The sequence below is a fragment of the Stenella coeruleoalba genome (assembly GCF_951394435.1).
Source record: "Stenella coeruleoalba genome assembly, chromosome: 7".
NCBI classification, from domain to species: Eukaryota; Metazoa; Chordata; class Mammalia; order Artiodactyla; family Delphinidae; genus Stenella; species Stenella coeruleoalba.
In genome coordinates, this window is record NC_137153.1 from 107,498,293 (window position 1) to 107,512,278 (window position 13,986).

General features: G+C 37.2%; 1 long non-coding RNA gene across 8 annotated transcripts in view; it reads left to right on the forward strand.

The window, feature by feature from the left end:
- LOC307189277 overlaps nucleotides 1-13,986 on the forward strand; it is a 925,047-nt gene that overhangs the window by 723,110 nt on the left and 187,951 nt on the right. For all 8 annotated transcript variants that reach the window (XR_013829131.1, XR_013829132.1, XR_013829133.1 and 5 more), the window contains one exon: nucleotides 1,155-1,289. This is a non-coding gene — a long non-coding RNA (uncharacterized lncRNA). The remainder of the gene's footprint in view (nucleotides 1-1,154; nucleotides 1,290-13,986) is intronic.

A 13,986-nucleotide genomic window follows, 5' to 3' on the forward strand; every position in this document is an offset into this window, starting at 1 on the left:
TTTTGATCTGAACAAATCAAAGGATAAAACTAGAGAGTGGCATGGACATATATACACTACCAAGTGTAAAATAGATAGCTAGTGGGAAGCAGCCACATAGCACAGGGAGATCAGCTGGGTGCTTTTTGATCACCTAGAGGGGTGGGATAGGGAGGATGGGAGGGAGGCTCAAGAGGGAGGGGATATGGGGATATATGTATACGTATAGCTGATTCACTTTGTTATACAGCAGAAAATTACACAACAATGTAAAGCAATTATACTCCAATAAAGTTGTTAAAAAAACAACTAGTAACACTTATTGCACAGTGTTATGGAGATTGAGTGCCAAGATGTAGATAAAGGGCTTGATTTTTCCTTCTTCCCTTCTCCCAGAACCATTAAGATGTGTGTATTATTTGTGCTAGTTTTTGACTATGTAAGGAAATTTAAAAGATTACACCACTGGTCTTGATTTGCTTTTAAGCCTTTTGTCGAAGAAAGAAATGGACTACCAGGTAGGTGGAGTTTAATGAGGGCTGAATTTGAGGAAAGATCTTGAGTTCAAGATTCAGATTTAGCAGATGTATGCTGAGTGCCTACTTGAGTTCAGGATGGTACTAGACATGTAGACATATTATCATTTAATCCTCATAAAAATCCCTCATAAAAATTTGAGGTTTCATACCAAAACCCTTTGAGCTTTGCGTTATAATCCTCACTTCATAGGTAAGAAACTGAGACTTAACAAAGTTACATGGTTTATCCACTGTCTCAGGAAAACAGAACTATGATTTAAACAAAGTAATGCTTTATTCCACCACCTGTCTTTGTGGAAACTAAATCTTCATCAGAATCTGTTCATCTCTCAACTCATTTTAAGAAACAGATTGATTGGTGTGGGGAAGCACTTTTGTTCTACATTTTCCATCTGGGTTACTTCTTTACCATTTTTATATCATAACAATGCTGAACCAGTTGTGTATTTTTTAAACTTTTATGCCACCCCTGATCTTTTACGTATCTTGTTTCTTCTCTGTGAAATGCCCTCTCTTTACACATCAGGAAAATTTCTGCTTAACAGAAGCTTAAGGAATGTATTTTTCTGTAAATTCTCTCATTTCCCCAAGTGGAATTAAGATTGTGTATACCTCATTTTCTGTTTCATCCTACAGAGGAGCGATTGCCATATTGTACTGTGAAGGAGTACTTGTCTCCCGGACAAAGATATAAGCTTGCTGGGCACAGGAATTTTGTCTTATTTGTCTCTGAATTCAAGCCTGAGTCACTTCCAAGAACACAGAACTACGGTAAGGGCATGCTGATGTACAAATGAAAGAACTGCTCAAAATTCACATGGTGTGCATGAAACGACATCAGGAAAGCTTTCCTTGAACCTTAAGGCTGGGCAAGAAAAAAAAATCTTGGGGCCTGATGTTGCCTGTCTCTGCCAAGTAGAGTCATTCTGATATAGTTGAATCTAGACTTCAAGGTCTTCTTTGAAGGGGTCATTGCTCTCTCCCAGGGATTAGGAAACCTTAGAACACATTAAAGGAAATGACTCTGATCCCATACCCTCACCCACACTCAGTCCATTTGGAGATTTCCCCTCTGCACCGTGGGCTGGCATCATGAGAAGCCAGGTGCTCTCTGCTCTGAGAACTCAGTCTGTGCTGAGGCAGTCCTCCAATGAGTGCTGCCCTTTGCTATACTATCCCAGGGTTGCATCTGACAGTAAATACTTCTGATATTTCAAAACCTACTCACTGCAGTGACAGATTTGCTACAGGGAACTTCACTGTAAAGAACTGCTGCTTTTTTTTTTCTTTTTTTTTTTTTGACAAATGTATAGAGTATATTAGCTTTTCCTGCTCTAATTTATGGTGTAATAAAACCTACTGTGCCCCAGCCCCGTTAGAACAGTAGAAATAAAGGGCTCCTCTTGCTGGCTATTGATAAATCCCACCAAATTCTTACCATGAGCAGAAAGGATGATTGAAATTTAAAAGAGCAGAGCGTAAGAAAGGACACCCAGTTCAGGACGGTGAGAGATGAGAGAGACAACTCCTGAGAGGTGATGCAAAGCCCTGGCCCACCCCATATTTCTCCAGTTGCACTTTATGCCTTTGGGATGTCACTTCATCGTGGCTAACATTTGGTTTGTCATGCACGCATGCAAACCCGCAGGTGACAGGGGCTCCAGTCTGAGGCCTGAAGGAAATCCAAGGGACATAATTTTGCCTCTGACTCTGCCTCTACATCCCCAGTGAAAATTTACATGTAGGAAATGAAGAAAGGGATATCTACAGTTTGGGACTTTGAGGGAAGAAAATCAATACTGGGCAAATTTTTCTGTGGGCTGACTTATTTGTCTGTGGGCTGACCAAGGACTTATTTGCAAGGGTATGTTAAAGGAAGTCTCCCAGTACCTGAAAAAAAAAAAAAACTGCCTTAGAATCAAAGCAGATTTCTTCCTCGCGGCAAACATCAAACCCACTCAGATGCTTAATAACTACTTTTGAATTAATTAGAAAATTATATCATTGTTAATTTAAAAACAAAACAATAATAGCTAGCATTTATGAAACAATGGGACACTTTTCAATTGCCAAGTACTTCATATTAGTTAAGTACTTGGATGCACTCAGACTAATTAAGGTCATTTTATATCTTACCTTCATCAATCCTGACCATAAGACTATATGGTAGTGTTTACTTCTCATTTTATAGGGGTGAAAACTGAAATTCAGAGAGGTAAAATTATTTTCTAAGAGCCACACAGTGGGAAAAGGAGTAGGCAATCAGAGTACCCTGACTTCAAGTCAGTTTCAGTCACTGACAGCTTGTTCTAATCCAGAAATATTGTCAAGAAATTATGTAGTTATCTAATAATTTAAAATGTTTAAATAAGTTTATTAAAGATAATTAATATGTGGTTATTATAAATAGTCAAACCACTTACATAAACAAAGAAAGAAATTAGTATCATCTGAAATCTGCCATTGAGAGATAACCAGTTAATGTTTGGGTGAGCAGTCCATCAAGCATTTCTCTATGGATATGGACAGAAATATGCACCAGATTTTATATAAATGGAATAATATTGAACATACTGTTCTAAAACCTGTTTTATTTTTCACTCGGCAATATGTCACGGGCATCTTTCCATGTCAGTAAATATAGATTTACATTATCATTTTTAATTTCAGCATAATTAGAAATCACAGTATTTTAGAGAGGAAAGAAATGTCAAAAACTGTCTACTCCAACCTTTTGTCCAGTGTAGAAATACCCTATATAACTTCCCTGGCTGAAAATCATGCAGATTTTGCTGCATATTTTAATTCAAAAATGATCATTTTAATGGTAAGAGAATTAAGCCAAACTTTCCCTCTTGGTACCTTTCACATGCTAAAATGTAGGCCTATATTATTAAACCCAGCTATCATCCCTGCTGTTTCCTTTCCCAATCAAGTCTTCCCTAAATTAAATATCCCTAACTCTTCCTTCTTCATGAGTCAGAATTTCCAGACTTTTACCAACCTGAACCCCCTCCCCCCAAAACTCAAATGAGTTAATGATCAGAGCATGGTTCATCATTTGTGGTATGACCAGAATATAGTGACGCTTCACATTCCAGTGATGTGGACACTTTTCCCAATATAGTCTAACGCTGAATGCTTTGGAGAGACGAACAAACGGATGGGAGTCATGTAGAACTGGGGTCAGTACTACAGATGTGCATGGAATCTTTGTTTCCAAATCTTTCTTTCAGGAGGCCTTCAAGAATGACAAAAAAGTGATCTTTTAAAAAAATTGTTCAGATATCTAAAGACAGTAAGGTGGAACAAAGACATTTAAATGTTCTTACTCATTGAAAAACCAATGCTCTGAAGTAAAGAAAAAACCTATAGATATTATGGAAACTTCCATGAAAGTTGACCAGATAGTATTCAATACCACCTTACTCAACATTTTTAAAAATTATTTTTCATAATTGGCTGGAGGCCCAAATGTTTGCAGAGGCTTGCTCAATGTCATATGGTAGGGAAGAGGGAAGATTGTATTTCCTGGAACACGTATGCAAAATGGTGCTACCAGCAAGTTAATAAAGTGATGAAAGCTTTCATTGAACACTTGGTAACGTAGCTGATATGCAGGGAGATTGACTAAACTTGACGGACTGTACTTCAAAGTCAGGGGCCAAGTTCCCGTTTCAGAACTATATGAAAAGTTGCCGTTGAGTTTTGTTGTTATCTTGAAGACAGCTGAGAGTCTGGCTTGAGTAACTAAAATGCTATTTGGAAATTCACCATTCATCAGAGGAAATCGCAATGAGTCAATTTTCTTTTCTTTCTTTCTCTTTTTTTCCTAAGTGTTTTCTCTGGTGATGGCAGATGTGGTTGTGAATTCTTTGTGTGTCCTAGATGTAGAGAAATCTTCTATTCAAGCTGAGTTTTTTTCTCCTGTATTTTTGTTGATTGTCTACTTAAATTAACCTTCCCTAATGAGACGGAGATTCATTGGGTATATCTATAATTTACTGGCTGTGAAATTAGTTAGTCCGGATAATTCATCCCATGGGTGAAAAGCGTGAGATCACAGATTGAATGGCCAGGTGAGAATGGAGAATGTAAAAATGGCCCTTCTGCTATTGCATCCACCATCTGCATGTGGAAGCTATTAGGAGAATATATATGATAAGCCCAGCCTCTAGATAACCCCAGTTTATCACCAGCCCACCCTCATGCCCAACACACTCCATTGGGAGCTTAGCTGGGACAGACCGGCCACTTAGAGTATAAAACCACCAGATGTCAGTATTGGTGCACAGTAACTGTAATAAAACTTCCTTCTCGGCCAAACCACAAAACCTAGCTTAGAGAAAGATGTAGACAAGCAATGGAAAAGTAGAGTATTTGAATTGTTAAACATTTATTTTTGCTGAGTAGGGGCTGACTTATTCTAGAAGACTATCATCTTAACTTCTTCCCGGAATCTCTGTATAAGACTTCTGAGACTGCATTATTACTAAATTTGCCAAGTTTCCCCCCCCCCAAGAAGTTCTAAATAAATAGTCTTTGAGGTGTGAGAAAGAAGAGATAAAATTCGGTAAGCAAATACATTTGCACAATGCTACATATAATTATATACGTACCACACGGATTCTTAGAATTGATAATGCATTTATGTCTTACAAGTCTTCAAGATAGGAGAAAGGTATACATTGCTGTCAACATTAGTTGGCCATGTTATTAAAAGAAAAAAATTCCCAGAGTATTCTTTGTAAATATTGACTGCTAGGATCTTCTTCTTTTGCACATAATGAGCTCAAGGTTATATGACCAACTGACAAGCTCAGTACTGCCTTCAACTTAAAGGCCCAATTTTGTCCAATTTCCCCACCCATATGCTCTTATGAAATATCTGTACAGTATCTGTAGGCAGCATTCAAAAAGCTAAGACTGTGGCTAGAAATGGAAACTGGGTTAAAATAAAATGTCTGGAGGCCACTGAAGGACTGACACTAAGGTGCTCATCTTTGTTGTGCTTAACATGAAACTCAGGCCAGAAAAGTGTGAACATTGCCAGAAAATGCTGCAAGGTGAACTCACAACCAACAGGTTCCTGGGCAAAAAAATTCTGATAGAGACAAATGATAGACTGCCTAATGCCCAGAAAGAAAACCTGGAGAAGTTTTTTGGGAAGTTAAGACATTTAATGACACCCATCCCTATGGAGGGATGTAGAAAGCCACATGCATCTCCAGGACAACATGCATGCTCGAAGACCTGAGAAGAGCCTGAGATTTCAGCTTAGACTGATCCCTAGGCTAAGTACAAGCCACTGGCTATTCGTGCCCCAGGAGAACCAATTAGCAAAGGTATTTGGTTTTGTTTATTTTGTGTATGTATGCTTCTTTTTTGTTTTTGATTTTTTTAAACTCCTGGCTTTCAAGGAAATCTCTGTCAAATTAATAGTTGAACATGAACTAAAGAAATAGAGACTTAAATGACCACACATGACAAGGAATACAGTCTTTGTAAGAATAGTTTGGAAAAGTCACTAAATAATGGACTGTTATAGACTTTCACAGCCAACAAAGAAAAATAAATACAGGAAACTCAGGAAAATGGCATCTGATTTTCAGAGTTGCCACATTATAATATTCAAATGTTCAGTTTTCAAAAAATCAAAAGGCATGTAAGAAAAAACAAAAACAGGAGAGTATAGCCCATTGAAAGAAACAAAATAAATTTGCTGAAACCATTGCTGAGGAAGCCCAGACATAGGATTTACTAAACAAAGAAACAGTTATCTAAATATGCTCAAAGATCTAAGGGAAAACATAGACAAAGAAATAAAGAAAATTAGGAAAATTGTGTATAAAAATAAAAATATGTATAAAGAGATACCAACCTATAGGATTCAGCAAAGGCAGTGCTCAGAGAAAAATGTATACCTATAAATACTTATTTTAAAAAAGAAAAAAAAATCTCAGAATCAATGACCTAAATTTACACTTTGAGGAACTAGCAAAAGAAAAGCAAACTAAACCTAAAGCTAGTAGAAGGAAGAAAATAATAAATATTATAGCAGAGATAAAAAAAATAGAGAATAGAAAAACAATAATACCAAAATTTGGTTCTTTGAAAAGATCAACAAAATTGGCAAAGTTTTACTTAGACTGACAGAGATAGAGAGCGCGTGCGCGTGCACGAGAGAGAGAGAGAGAGAGAGAGAGAGAGAGAGGGAGAGAAAAGCAAATAACTAAAATCAGAATAAAAGTGGGATATTATTACAAACCATAAGTAAATAAAAGGGATTATAAGACAATACCATGAGCAATTATATGCCAACAAATCAGATACCCTAGATGAAACAGACAGATTTCTAGAAATATGCAAATGACCTAAATGGATTAAAAAAGATATAGAAAATCTCAACAAATTTATAACACCTAAAGAGATTGAATCAGTATTCAAAACTTTGGAACAAAGTCCAGGATCCAATGGCTTTAATGATGAATTCTACCAAACATTTAAATAATTAATACCGGTCCTTCACATACTCTTCCAAAAGCAGGAAAAGAAAGAGGAGGGAAAACTTCCTAACTCATTATAAGACGAGCATTACTATGATACCAAAGCTAGATAAAGGTATCACAAGAAAAGGTAAGTACAGGGGCCTCCCTGGTGGCGCAGTGGTTGGGAGTGCGTCTGCTGATGCAGGGGACGCGGGTTCGTGCCCCGGTCCGGGAGGATCCCACATGCTGCGGAGCGGCTGGGCCCGTGAGCCATGGCCGCTGGGCCTGCACGTCCGGAGCCTGTGCTCCGCAACGGGAGAGAGGCCACAACAGTGAGAGGCCCGCATACCGCAAAAAACAAAACAAAACAAAAATAGAACATTACCTTCCAAACTTGCTATTACCACCTCAGATCAGCAAGTCATGTCATGTCCCCACATCAGTCCTAAGGATGTAGGCAGTTCTCATGAATTTAAAAAAAAAAAAAAGAAAAGAAAAGGTAAGTACAGACCAATATTTCTTATTACTATAGATACAAAAATTCTCACAAAATACTAGCAAATCAAATCCAACAGCTTATCAAAAAGATTATCCCCGTGACCAAGATGGGATTTATTTCAGTAATGCAAAAGTGGTTCAATATAAGAAAATAAATCAATGTAATATATCACATTATTAGAAAGAGAGGAAAATATGATTATCTCAATTGAAACAGAAAAGGCATTTGACAAAATCTAACATTTTCTCGTAATAAAAACACTCTGAAAACTAGGAATATAAGGGGACTTCCATCAACAGGATAAAGGCATTTTTTACAAACCACAGCTAACATCATACTTAATGATGAAAGATTGAAAACATTCCCCCTAAGATCAGGAACAAGACAAGGATACCCACTTTACCACTTCTATATAGCATTATATTGGAAGTTCTAGGCAGAGCAGTTAGGCAAGGAATAAATAAATAAACCAAAGGCATTCATATTGGAAAGAAAAAAGTAAAACTATCTCTATTCACAGATGACATGATCCTATATTTGAAAAATACCAAAGAATTCATAAGGAAACTACTAGAACTATATAACTACTATAAACAATTGCAGCGAAGTTACAGAGTACAAGATCAACATGCAAAAATCAATTGTGTTTCTGAATATCAGGAATGAGCAATTCAAAGAAGAAATTAAGTAACTAATTTCATTTATAATAACATCTAACAGAATAAAATAACTGGGAATAAATTTAACCAAAAAGGTGAAAGACTTCTATACTGAAAGCTACAAAACCTTGCTGAAGGAAATTAAACAAAACCCAAATGAATGTAAATATAACTGTGTTCATGTGTAAGAAGACTGAATATTGTTAACATCTCAGTATTACCCAAAGTGGTCTACAGATTTGATGCAATTCATGTGAAAATTTCAATAGCCCTTTATGAAGAAATGAAAAAGCTGATCTTCAAATTTATATAGAAATACAAGGGGCCCGAAACAACCACAAAAACCTTGAAGAAGAAAAATATTGAAGGACTCACAGTTCCCAATTTCAAACTTACTACAAAGTTATAGTAATCAATCATAATAGTAATAGTATCTCCCATACGCCCACAGATGTGTATGTGCATTTATTTTATGTATTTTACAAATATTAGATTATTTAAAGTAATGGCCTTAATCATTTAAGGGTTATAGAACCATTTAAGACTCTAAAACTCATAGTATAAGTACGTATGTATATGTATACACACACATATATAGAGATATAGACGTTTTATATACATAGTCTATATATTCAACATATACTCAATATCTTTCAGTGATTTAATCCATGAAAAGAGCTTGGTACATAGTAAGTATATTATAAATGTTATCTAATTTTATTATCTGTTATATAACAGGGCTCAGTTCAAGTCTCCTAAATATTTTGATCCGTGTTCTCTAGTCAGATTCTAGATTGTTTCTCTCTTAAATATGATGTACAGAAATAAATGCAGGTGTGGTCTGAGAAGTCAGAATAGAGGGGCTATATCACTTTCTTATTCTTTACACACACACACACACACACACACACACACACACACACTCCATAGCTTTATATATGTAAATATGTATATCTTTTCTTCTATCTATCCTGTATATAATACATTCATACATATGTATACATATATGTATAGATGAATGTATATGTAATGTGGCATGTAATATTTCATTAAAAGGTCTAAGGGGTCTGTGGTACTCAGATTAATAGCCCTTGACGAATAGAGAATAGCTTCATCCCTTGAAGGGTGATGAATCTCCAGTCACTGAAGGTGTTCACGTGTCAATGTGACAACTAATTGGTGAGGATACTGTAGAGAGTAAATTCACCATCCTGGACTCATTGAAGCTGCAATGTCCTATAAGATGTTACTGGAGTTTCTGGAGCTATTTCCCGCATCCAAGCACACAAACAAACAATAGCAATGGAAATTCTTCATTTACTCAGTTTAAGAGTATACAGGTTATACAAATAGTTTGGGGATTTCTGGGATCTATAGGTTCTCAAAGGTCATCCTTAATGGTAAAAGTTGTACGTAGTATTTCTTTTATTTATTTATTTAAAATTTATTTATTTTATTTTTGGCTGTGTTTGGTCTTCGCTGCTGCACGGGCTTTCTCTAGTTGCAGCGAGCGGGGGCTACTCTTCGTTGGGGTGCATGGGCTTCTCATTGTGGCGGCTTCTCTTGTTGTGGAGCACAGGCTCTAGACACACAGGCTTCAGTAGTTGCGGCACATGGGCTCAGTAGTTGTGGCTCGGGGGCTCTAGAGCACAGGCTCAGTAGTTGTGGCATACGGGCTTTGCTGCTCCGTGGCATGTGGGATCTTCCCGGACCAGGGCTCGAACCTGTGACCCCTGCATTGGCAGGCAGATTCTTAACCACTGCGCCACCAGGGAAGCCCTGTAGGTAATATTTCTGTAAAGAAATTCAAATGCAATTTGAAAATCAAAAAAAAAAAAAGAATAAGATTCCTTCTGATTCTAGTATTCTGTGATTCTATGGTGCAGAATTTATTAGGATGTTAAAAAAAAGCTTAAGCAAAATTTTACTGATCACACCTATAAGGGTCATGCTTTGTGTGAGACAGAGACGTGATTGTATAGACTGTATATTATTGGGCCCAAACTACTTTTATAATCTATGCCTGAAAAATGCTGCTGCGGATTACAATGGTGATAATCAACACAATTGAACATTTACTCTATCCCACACAGTATTTTAACATTTTGCTTATATAATTTTCATTTGAACTCTAAATATAGATTTAATCATTATTCTCATTATAGAAATAACAAAAATTTGTGGCTTTAGATATTAAGTCATTTAACCAAGATAGAGTGGACAAGTTGTGGAGAAGAGATTTGAACCTGGACAGTCTGCCTTTGAACGTGCATTCACAAATATCACGTTGACCATATTTCAAAAATCTGTAAGACTTTAGAGAAGAGATTTAGTAGCATGAGCAGTCAGAGGACATGTGTCAAGTTAAATGGAATAAGGCATCTTGAGCCATAAGCATATGGTAATTATGTAACAGTGACAAATCATCAATAGTTTGTTATAGTAGTCTAAAGCTTTCCATTGACTTTTACATTCATTATCTTGATGAATTATTACAATATTTATAAATAAGTCATGATCATTCCCATTTCATAGATGAGGAATCTAAGACAGATAAAGTAACTATTAATGTTGATTCTCAGTGGCAGAACCAAGACTTAAGTTCATGTCTAAGGCTTTTTTATTTTTATTGTACCACAATGCTTCTTATAAAAGATATTGTGAATATAATGTGATAAGACAAAGAACTGATTTTTATAGAGCCCTCTATCATTCACTGCATCTCCACTGAGCTCTGTGTCCTTTGTAATGTTCAGAGATCTCATCTATAAAATGGAGATAATACAGTGGCATCAATCTCAAGGGTTATTGTAATCAATTGCATAATTCATAGACAACGCATTGTCATATATTGAGTACCTATTAAGCATTTTATTAAAGGTTAACTCATTGTTACATTATTCTATTTTCAACGGTGAAATCAGAACCAAGCATGATTTAGGCAGCTACTATGAAAATCCACACTGCTGTTCCTTAGTCAAGGGTTGGGAAAACAAAACAAAACACAATGAAAACTGACTTGGTTTGGGCACATGCTCTGTGGGATACCAGCATGTCGAACCATTATTACTGAATCTAGAGGATCATGGACTTAGGGGATCGTATATATTTTGGAGTCAAAGACTAGCAGACTTATAAATTATTAAGTTACACCTTCACTGAATAGCACTAAGAATCAACTCTTGAAATCACCAAGTTCCTGCTGAATATATCTGGTAAAAGACCCCTCATCTCTTGGAGCATCCAATTTATGTCCTGGATAGCTATGAAAGCTAGAAAATCACACATACGTCAATGTAAAATAAGTCCCCTTAAACCACCCCGGACCCTAGTTCAGTCTCTTGGGGCTATATAAGAGACAACCAGTCATCTTTGAATGATGAAAGAATGCACAGGGGACACGTGCCTACTCTCTTTTACCTTGGCTTTTAACCTATTAATGTGGACTTAACGTCTTTTCTTCTCCTCCTTGTATCTCCTTCACTTCCTGCCCCCAACTTTCCTTTCCTCTCCTGTTTCTCCTTTAAGCACTTGAGTTCTTAGTTAGCACATGCAGTTTCAAGTTATTAGGACATAACGGAAGTTAGAAAATATCAAGTCACTCCTCCACATTGTACAGATGAGGATACTAAGGTCTAGAGAGGCTAAGTGATTTGTTCATGGTCAAACAGCTCGCTCAGCCTGAAAGCACACAATCCAATAGGTAAGCATATGGCAAACGTGGAGTTCTGGGAACTGTTTGTTTATTTTTAAGTTTCACTTCATGTGGTAAGACTACATTTAAACTTATCAGACAGAAAGGACCCTGAAGAACTCTGTCGACTTTGTGAATTTTATTCCCAGGGAATGCAAGGATGATTTTTCATTCTGTCTCTGAAAAGGTATGCATGGTGGAAGTGCCTTTTTTCCCCCGTCCTTGTCATTTTGTCCAGATAGTTCCCACTTCCCATTCTAAATTCAGGGCATGTTGCTGCCTTGTGCCTTTGGAAGGATAAAGCTTAAAAAAATGCAGTGGAGCAGTGAAGCAGAGAGAGAGACTCTGGTATCAGTTGGAATGGTCTGTTCACGGGAGACCAGCAGGAAGATGTTGGGCAAAGAAAGAAGTGGGTGTTTTTAAAAGGAGAGATACTTATTAAAAATTCTATCAGCTAGATACCCAAGGAGCTTCCCTCTAGGGGAAAACGGAGAACTCACTTATGGAAGTCAGTTCAGCTTTATTACTGGTCCCAGTAGAGGCAGATGGAAGAGTAAGGCAGTAGAGGCAGATGGGTAAGATTTATAGTGAAAAATCTGGGAGGCAATGGTGTAAGTCATGAGAAACAGGTTCTTATCCTGCCTGTTGAATTGAAATATCTGAGCGACCTTGGGCAAGTTACTTTCCCTCTCTGTACCTAATTTTTTTCTGCATATTAAATGACTAGACAATTTCAAACACCACCGTTGATTTTAACATTCCTTGATTATAGATTTCCTAAACATAAAGGTATGTGAAAGAAACCCTGCAATGGTAAAATTTGATCTCTCAGTTTTACAGCAAACTTTTGGAAAGCATTTCAGATATTTCTGGGACATGCCATCCTCCCAATTACCTGAGTTCAGAGAGGCATGATGCTCCCTTTAGTCACTGACTGACATTAATCATGTCAGCTCCTTTTTCTACAAGAATGACTGCTTTAATGGGAAACTCCAGCCACTGTCAACATGCCAGGGGGTGTGAAGAAGGAAGGGTAGATGAATGGGAGGGTGTTATTAAAAAGGAAATGATGGATGAGGAAATCAAGCTCCTGTATGCTGAAAGGGGGATGGGGTTGGTATGGAAGTTGAAGCATGGCTTGAAGTAGCCTGACCCATTGTCTCTGGATAATACTTTAAAATGTTCAGCAGAAAATTGAGGCTTCTTTGTTCTACTTACCTTCATGCACACCTCCCCATGCAATGAAGGCTGTAGAGTATAATGGTTAAGGGTGCCGGCTATGCACTTGGCTCGGTTTAGAATCTTGTCTTTACTACTTTCTAACTATATTAACTCAATTTTCTCAACTAAAAATTGGAGATGATACCAGTGCCTATTCCACAGGACCATTAGGATGATTTAACAAGGTAATGCTCATAAAGTGATTAACACAGGTTCTGGTAATGTTAAGCCTTTATAAAGGTAGCTGTTATTGCCACACTTTAATTCTGTTAATTTACAGGTCTCATTTACACCATCTCGTTTGATCCTCACAAAACTCACTAATGTAGGGTAGGAATTATCACCATGCTGTGTGCGTGAGGAGACCAGAGTCAGTAGTATTGGGACTCAGATCAGTTCTGAAGTTGGGGCGAGAGCCAAAGATCATCTGTCTCACAGGTCAGCATGTGAGCACACATATATTAAACACCAACAGTATGCCATATAGTCTGTTTTGTGCTTTAGTAGAGACTCTCAGCCCTCAAGACAGCTTGATGATATATAGTCTTGCTTGTATGAAGATAACTGAGGTTTAGGGAAAGCAAAAGATTTCCTTAACAATGCAGGTCAGCTAGGGAAAGAACCAGAGTTTGAATCAGATTCTGGGACACTAAGTTTTCTTTCCATCTTAATCTGAGTGCTTCCTTCATCATACAATTAATCTATTACCTGGTGTTTGGTGACAATACAGACAAATTTAAAGGGTGCTTTGTAAGATGAGTCCCTTATAGCTTTAATAATGCATCCAAATCCCATAGCTAGTATCTCCAGCAGTGATTTTCAAAGGTAGTTTTCTCTAGAACTACGTAAGGACTAAGAAGTGTTTAAACAAGTTGTCCTATAGGGTATCCTACCAGAAAAGAAGCAT